Source organism: Tupaia chinensis, unplaced genomic scaffold (assembly GCF_000334495.1).
Source record: "Tupaia chinensis unplaced genomic scaffold, TupChi_1.0 Scaffold000065_1, whole genome shotgun sequence".
In the NCBI taxonomy this organism is placed as follows: Eukaryota; Metazoa; Chordata; class Mammalia; order Scandentia; family Tupaiidae; genus Tupaia; species Tupaia belangeri.
Window position 1 is genome coordinate 4,577,345 of NW_006159523.1, and position 9,191 is coordinate 4,586,535.

A 9,191-nucleotide genomic window follows, 5' to 3' on the forward strand; every position below is an offset into this window, starting at 1 on the left:
ACAGGCTCTGATTTCGAGGAGTTCAGTTTAGCAGACATGGATCCCTGACTCACCATCTACAGTGAACACAACGGCTGTCTATACGTATTAAATATAAAGAGCTATGAATCAGCTTTTATGGAAGCACAGAGGTGACACGAAGTGATTATGTCTATAGCCAGTGGGGAGCAGAAGGGGAAGTGATAAAATGAATTGCTACTCAGTTTTTTAAAATTCCTCCAGTATGGTTAACAGTTTCTCTGAATAAATAGGCTGAATACTTCACTCCCTGCTTCCAGTCCTGTAGAAAGCTAAGTAAGGTAATGTTCTGACTTAAGGAACAGAAAACAACTGCCTATTTTCTAATAAAAGAGCTAAAAACTCAGTAATGAGACAATTAGGCATTAGATAAATCTCAATACCGCAAAACACAAAGCGACTAAGTCCTCTTCCATAAGATGCCCAAATCGCATTGCACTGACATACATTTCTGGCTGCAGGAGACAATATGTCCTGCACTAAAATAACAGAATACTATATAGCAATGGAAACAAAGAACTATGACTACACACCTCAACAGGATGAATCTCAACAGGGGGACCAGCAGTTAACGTAATGGCTATGTCGCTGGACTCCCACGTAGTCGATCGCGGTTCACGTCCCGGACCCGGTGGCTTAAACTCACCCCAGGCACGTGTGTGTGCGTGCCCAAGATCCCGAAAGGAGAACGGAGGAGAAGGGATTGCAGTGTGGCCATCTCCCTGGGGGGTGATTTCTCGCTTTCTGTCTCTCTCTGTCTTTCTGGCAAGCACACGTGCCCTATAGCAAAAAACCTCTCCAAAAAGAAAAGGAACTCTAATTCTGAGTGAAGAAGACACCCCGCATGACTTTATAACTACAAAGTTCAAAATTGGACAAAAGTAACTCAGGATAGAAGTTGGCATGGCTTTAACTCTTTGGCGGGGTGGAAGGCCGTGTCCAGGATGGGGGTCTGGCGTTTGCTGAATCTGTAATATTCTCTCTCGTGGTTTAGGTGATAGGTACATGAGTGTGGTCACGTTGAAAAAATTACTAAGTGCTCCATTTGGTCACTCTTCTATATTTATATTATATTCTGATCAAATTTACACTAACACATGGAGCCAGCAGGTGGTGTGGAGGTTAAGGCACACCACCTGCAGCTGAACCCCACACAGTCAACTCATAGTTCTAGTCCTGGACATAGTAACTTGAAAATCCTGCTGGGCACATGGATGTGCATGCCCAGATCCCAATAGAAGACTGGGGGAGAAGGGACTGCAGCATGGCCATTCCCCTCAGGGGTCATTTCTCACTTTCCCTCTCTGTCTCTGGTGAGTACATGTGCCCTAAAGTAAATGCTAAAAAAAAAAAGCACTAAAACCAACAAGCAGATCATATATATGCTGCCAGCTGGCAGACAATAGCGTGAACAAATGGATAAAACATACACGACAGTTATACCTAAGATAACTAAACCTGTCAAAGGTGACAGCACTCTTCCACAGTCACTATGAAACACAGCAAAGTGAATCAGGCAAAGCTGGGGACTGTGACAGAACCCTTGCCGTGATCAGGTTCCGAATCATTCCAAGGACAGCGGTCAGGAATCAGAGCTGACCCGCTAGGCCCGATGGACACCCGAGTGCATACAGGCTGGGAAACAGAGCACTCAGCATGTCCGACTCACCTGTGAGTGACCAGGGGCAAATCTGCCTGCCCCCCACCCCACCCCACCCCACCGCCGTTAATAACCTGCACCATTCTCCCCTTCCCAAACCACCTAGGCTGAAACTCTTCAGTTGTTATTTCAAGAGTATTCTGTGATCTGTTCAGGGCGGCAGGGGGTGGGGGTGGATAAAACTTCCTTAAAAAGGAAGGATATGGAAGAGTAGGTACAGTCATTTAATCCTGGATAAGGAGGAGGCTTTGTATTAGGAGTCCTCACCAAGATTGTCATTCCAAACACTCAGTCCTCTAATTTAACACTCTCTGATCTTGCACACTTCTCTCTCTCACACACACACACTCCTTTACTTATCGGAGGAAAAGCAGCTTCCCCAAAATAGAACATTTTCCATTAAAGAAACACGTACTCCGTTGACATTTAAAAATAAAAAAGGGAAGTTAGAGAAGGGCTGTGCAGACCATAAATAGTCATGGGAAATTAGTCGTGTGTGCTACAGAAGGAGATAAAGGCCATCCATGCTGCTTCTGGGTGGTTCTGGACTAAGGAGGAAAGCAGCCTCAGCACCGCGGCTACTCATCTTTACGAGTCTTGCTGGCCAGGTCCTGGCCACTTACACCACCCTGACTTCAATCTCTTGGTAAGAATTTCTTCAGTGCAGAAGCAGAATACATTAAAACGTAAAACATTTATTTTATTGTCTGAAAATATGATAGGCTAAGGTTGGCTGGGAAACCACCTGACCACCTTCATTAAAATACAATTCTCTAGAAAATATGTAGTTATAGACACATGAAAAGAGAGGAGGGGGAATTCATTGCTGAATGTCTGTGTATTCATAGGCCAGAAAATGAGGGGCACCGTTTTAGAAAACAGTGACCCATCAGTAGTCACCTAGAAAGGTGCCAAACAGATAAAACTCCTCACAGTATCTGAATCAAGGGACCAAAGTATTCCCCCAAAGACATCTCCTCTGATCCTTTCAGAACCGCCTGTACTTATGGAACTACAAACCATTCACGCAAAAGTAAAGGGGAGGACGGCCCACAGTGTACGTCCCAGGAAATGGACGTAAGTCAGCTGAAACTACACGGGCTGTTTCCAAAGGAGGTCAAATTCTGATGCATCACCTTGCTGGTTAATGCCAAAGAGCAAAAACTGGACTAAGAAGACATTGTTGTTGTTGTTGTTATTATCATCTCAAAAAAAAAAAATTCAATTTCCATCCTCTCAAAATGCTCTTTCTGAGGCCAGCTGATGGCATCGTGGTTATGTCACTGGACTCCCACATGGTTAAGTCCCAGACCCATGGCTTGAAAATCATGCTGGGCATGTGTATGCCCAAGATCCCAGGAGGAGATGGAGGAGAAGGGATTCCAGCATGGCTATCCCCCCAGGGGATGATTTCTCACTTTCTCCCTCACTGTCTCAGTCTCTTTCTCCCCAGTGAGCTCACACACTCTAAGACAAAAACCTCTATTAAAAAAAGAAAAGAAAAAACACATCTTTTCCCCAACTTCACAATGTCTCAGCAGGAGAAAAGCTACATGGATTCTATGGTCTAGGTGTCATTCTTCCACCAAAATGAGTAGCTACGCAGTTTTGCAAAATTTTTCCAGCATGGATAACAGTTTTACTGAATGAATAGGTTGAATACCTCACTCCCTGCTTCCAATCCTATAAAAACTAAGTTCCTAAAGCACTGACCTTGGTCTCATTACGATGTGGTCATCTTTTTCGAGCTTCTTACAGGTTTGTGTAGTAACTATAGAAGACGACTGTTTAATGTGCTCCATCCACACAACCCTTCTCACTATGCAATACTCTTGTGATCAGAGAAAACGCAGAACATCACACGGTGACACTGCTTTCTTTCCGTGGGTAAGTGCTCTGCAGAGACCACAGGTGCTTCCTATTCGCTATCTCATTTGGTTTTCCCACCATCCTGACAATATCCCCCTCCCATTTTGCAGGAGACGGAAACTGAAGCTGAAAAAAGTACAACTAGCAAGGGTCAAACAGTAACTAGTGGCAGAGCCAGAAATAAAACCCAGATCTCATCGGTCTCCAAAGTCTGTTATTCCTTCACATGTCTTCAAAATTCAAACAACAGAAAATAATAATAGGGGCCAGGCAATAAGGCAACTGGACCCACAAGGGTCCATCCAGGTTTGCATACCTGGACCTCCCTGAGCACAGCAGGCACACGCGCGCCTGCCTGACGTCCAGATGAGCTGACACAGAGGTGAATCGTAGCTTGGGGACTCTGATAGACAGAGGGAGCTGTCTCTCTCTCTCTCTCTTTTTCTCTCTGTCTCTCTCATAGAAATAAAGTAAAAGAAATCTTATAAAACAAACGAAAAGGGCCAGTCCTGAAACTTAGTGATGAAAAGAGCTGGATCTCACATGGCTGACTATGGTTCAAATCCTGGTCCAGAGGGTTGAAAAAACATGCCAGGTATGTGTGGTGCATGCAGGCCCTGAATCCTGACAGGATGGAGAAATGGAGGAGAAGGGGCTGTGGCATGATCACATCCCCTTGGGGAGTGTGTTTTTCTGTTTTCTCTGGTAAGAGGATATACCCTCTGATAATTTAAAAAAAAAAAAAAAAAAACAAAAAAACCTTCTTGAGAAAAAGTTTTTCATAAGCCTTTTTTTCAAATTTAAAAAAAAAAAAAAAAAACAGTTGGGGGTCAGGCAGGGCATCTGCTACATGACATGAAAACCACTGTACCCAGTACTTCAGACTGAAATCCTGAAACGAGTTAGTGAATTGCATAATACGCAAAAACTTGCCTTAGCAGAAAGTGCAAAAGTCAGAGGAAGGAGACACACAGTTATGGCTCTTGCCCTAAAGCATCTGGAAAGCGGCCCACAACAGCAGCGAGACAGATCCATTTCCGGCTTCTTGAGCAATTGCTCTATGCTGCGGCCCTGGCACAGTCTGTCCATCTGGCTCATCTAGGTAGTTTGGTTTGGTTTGTTTGTTGCTTTTTAGTAATTTCTCATACACCCTTAATTTTACAACCAAATTCTGTCTCTGAAACGGAGCACAGGATTTAGTCCCTAACAGCCACCCCTTTGTAGGCACAGGCGTTTGTGCCATCTACAAATCATTTAAATGGTTTTCCCGGAGCTCAGGACTCACATTCTATTAAAATCCAAGTGGGCAAGATGGTCTAAACCCCCCCCCCCAAAAAAAAGCTTCTTTTAGACAATCCTCCTGATTTCTGTCCCTAACATGTTCCAGCAGTATCAAAGTTTTCTAAATTTTCTATTGCTTATCTTTACAACACGCTTCTTTAACAATTTCATCTACCTTCACAAGGGATAACTTTTTTCTCCTTCTCTTTTTCTTTCAAGGTTTTTGCCATAGGGTGCGCATTCACTGAAGAGACAGAGAGAGGGAAAGTAAGAAATCACCCCTTCTCCATTTTCCTCTCAGGACTTTGGGCATGCACACAACATGCACCCAGCATGATTTTCAAGCCACCAGCTTTGGGACTTGATCTGTGGTCAGCCATGTGAGAGTCCAGCACCTTAACCACCAAGCTACTGCTGACCCCAGCGCTGATGGCTCTCACAGCAGCGGTTTACAAACTTTTTATGATGGTAACCCAAAGCACCTCCACTTTGCGTGATCCACTAGTACATGCTCTCATTGTTGGCTGAGCACTTTTAAACTTTTGGGCTCATCTTCTGTTTCCCATGCTGCAGTGCTACAATCAGTGCTGTTTCTGAGGATTCCTGGTTCCTTTTTTGGCGAACGGTACTTAGGAACACCAGGTCTGGGGGACCAGCAGTTAGCATAAAGGCTATGTCGCTGGATTCCCACGTAGTCAACCGCGGTTCGAGTCCCAGACCCGGCAAGCCTAAATTCACACTGGGCGCGTGTGCGTGCGAGCCCAAGATCCCGAGAGGAGAATGGAGAAGGTATTGTGGCATGGCCATCTCCCCCTGGGAGGGGGGGGGGATTTCTCACTTTCTGTCTCTCTGTCTCTCTCTGTCTTTCTGGCGAGTGCACACACCCTATAGCAAAAACCTCTCCCCACCCCCCCAAAAAAAGAAACACCAGGTCTGGGTATTAGGCATACTTGCTCGTACTGAGGTGTCACTGCTTGTAGGTCTTCTCAGCAGAAAGAACAAAACTACTCATGCTTCGATGTGTGGTAAGATTCGTTTTCCTGCTGTAGTTTTACTTTTTCAGTGTTTTTTGGACTATTTTTGCATGTTTCTTTATTCCATACTGCAGCATTGAGTTTGCCTAATTTATAGAACTGTAGCATTCATTTGTCTAATTCCACTATAAAGATTTTTTTGGTATTTTTATGAGTGTGTCAACATTAAAAGTAAAATCACAGAAACCTGATATCTTAAACATATTAAGTCACTCTATCCAAGAACAGGCGATATTCTTCCATTTGTTCAAATTTTCTTATCGTGAATTTCAGAAGTGTTTCAGTATTTTTTTTGGCCTTTGCATATTTCTTTTTTTTTTTTTTTTAGTATTTAATCTTCCTTTGTGCTAAAGATTTTTTTGGTATTTTTATGAGTGTGTCAACATTACAAGTAAAATCACAAAAACCTGATATCTTAAACATATTAAGTCACTCTATCCAAGAACAGGCGATATTCTTCCATTTGTTCAAATTTTCTTATCGTGAATTTCAGAAGTGTTTCAGTATTTTTTTTGGCCTTTGCATATTTCTTTTTTTTTTTTTTCTGAGTATTTCATCTTCCTTGATGCTATTTTGAATGGGGTTTTTGCTACCAATATAATATGCCTTCTAATGGCTATTGTTTCTGCGAATGAAGGCATTTGAATTCTGCCTGTTAACTTTATAGCCTACTACCTTCCTGAAATTTATTGTTTCAGCTCATTTATCAGAGATACTCTAGGGTTTTCAACTATCATAGCATTTTAACTATAAAGCTTATCTTTTTTTTAATATCAATTCTCACTTCTCAAATAATTTTTTCTTGCTAATTGCCTAGGTAACACTTTAGCATAATACTGAATAATAATGAAAATAGTGAGTTTCCTTGTCCTGGTCCTGGATTTTTTCCTTTTAAGAAAGTGGTTCGACCCAGCTTCACAGCCTAGTGGGTACAGCAGCCAGGTCCACATGGCTGACAGTGGTTTGAAACCCGGCCCTGCCAGCATGTGCATGCACATCCCAAATCTCATCAGAATCTAGGAGAAACAGAGAAAGGACGGCAGCGTGACCATGCCGCACTGGGGCTCTTCTCCCACACCTCCACTCTGTACCTCCCTCTCACTCTCTGGCGAGTGCACAAGTCCTTTGGCAATTAAAAAAAAGAGAGAAAGAAAGCGACTTTAGGATCAAGGTGTGTGTTTATAAGAAAGCACTCTCAATACTTATTTTCCTTTCTTATTCACAGATGGGTATACCACATTTTGTTTAATCATTCTTTAGTTGATGAACATCTGGGCTGTTTCCATTTTGGGGATGAGTTAAGTTCTATCACATGTATTGATGTATGTGATGTTTGGTCTCAGTTCTATCATAATATTTCCTATTTGTATGTACCTGCTATGTTTCCCACACTACAGGATATATAGTCTTTAATATGTTAATTTTGGGGTGTTTTTGGTATTTAGGGAAGTCGGTTGTTTGTTCTGGTGGTTAATCTTTATATTTATGCCTTATTTAATTGTCTGAGTCCCCTGGATTTCTATTCAATCATTCACTATCTGGTTTGTCAGTTTTTGTTAGAAGTCTTCAAGACACACCTATTGCCTATACTGCAATCAATAAGTTCTATTTCACTCTTTCTACTCTTCCCATTTTTAAGCCTCACTTTCTACATTGTTACCATTATTACATTGTCCATTCTCCTCCTCATCTCTGTTTCAGTCCTAGATCTCCATTTATACAGAGATATATATTGGTTGTCAGGAAAGTCATGACGCATTTTCACAAAGAAATAAAAATATACACCAAAATATTCACCATCAATCCTTTGACCAAAATTGTACGATTCACTTCTTGACTGGCTGCAGCTTATCATCTGGTACTCCACTGTCCATAATGCTTTCTGCGCGAGCAGAACTGTCCCATATTTTTACTGTCTGTCATGGTAGCCACTAGTTACGTGTGGCAACTGAGCACCTAAAGTATAGCTAAGACGTCATAGCAGCTAAATCTTATATATTTTTCACTTTAATTCACTTAACTTACTATTAAGTCATGAAGAAGGTCGTGTATTTTTCTATGTTTTTCTATGCAAACATGTGTCATGACTTTCCCAACAACCCAATATTAAAACGCACTCACTGCACACTTTCAAAAGGGTAAATTTTATAGCATGTGCATATCTAAATAACCACCTCTGGCTAGTGGATCCAAATCAGACCAAGGAGCTCCGGTAGATTCCTGGAGAAGAGATCATAAGTGCAGAGATCTCTAAGTCCTTGACTTTTTTTAACGTCAGTTTTGGAGATAAAACTCATATAAACATAAAATACAGCCTTTAAAGTTTATGATTCAGTGGATTTTAGTCTATTCACAAAGTTGTGCAACCTCATCACTATCTAATTTCAGAACATTTTCATCCTCTGAAAAGCAATCTCCTGACACTCCACATTTCTCCTGCCCTTGCAGTCCTAGGCAACCACACATCTACTCTCTATCCCTACAGATTTGCCAGTCTCAACTTTATTGATTGATTGATTGGAGATCACTGGGCATGATCATTTTGCTACAGGGCGTGTGAACTCACCAGAAAGGCAGAAAGAGACAGAAAGTAAGAAATCACCCCCCAGGGGCGATGGCTACACTGCAATCCCTTCTTCTCCATTCTCCTCTCTGGATCTTGGGCACACACGGACATGCGCCCAGCGTGAGTTTAAGCCACCGGGTCTGGGACTGAACCACCATTGACTACATGGGAGTCCAGCGATGTAGCCATTATGCCAACTGCTGGTCCCACTCTGAACATTTTATATAAAAAGAATCACACAGAATGTGTCCTTTCCTGTCTGGGCTTCTTTCACTTAGCATACCAATTTTTAAGTTTATCCATGTTGTAGCATGTAGCAACACTTTATTTCCTTTTATAGCCAAATAATATTCTACTGCCTGGATATACCAGGGCTCTTTTACCCATTCATCAGCTGATGAACATCTGACTTCTTTCCACGTCCCAGCTGTCATGAATAATACTGCTGTGAATATTCATGTACAAGTTTTTGTGTAAATGTATGCTTTCATTTTTCTTGGGTATATAGTTAGGAGTTGAATTGCTGGGTCATATTGTCACTTTCTGCTTAACCGTTTGGGAAACTGACAGACTGTTTTCCAAGTTGGCTACATCACATTACATTCCCAAGAGCAGTGAATCAGAGTTCTGACTTCTCTACACCTTCTCTGTGCTTGTTACTTTCTTTTCGATTGTAGACACTCTAAGTGGATGTGAAGTCTTGTCTCACTGTATTTTTTTTTTTTTTGGGGAGGTTTTTGGTATAGGGTGCATGTGCCCCCCA

General features: G+C 42.1%; 1 protein-coding gene across 1 annotated transcript in view; it reads right to left on the reverse strand.

Moving 5' to 3' along the window:
• The window catches only part of PHLPP1 (PH domain and leucine rich repeat protein phosphatase 1), a gene marked incomplete at its 5' end in the record, with an annotated part of 251,315 nt that overhangs the window by 32,511 nt on the left and 209,613 nt on the right, over window positions 1-9,191 (reverse strand). The gene's annotated exons all lie outside the window — the stretch shown is intronic.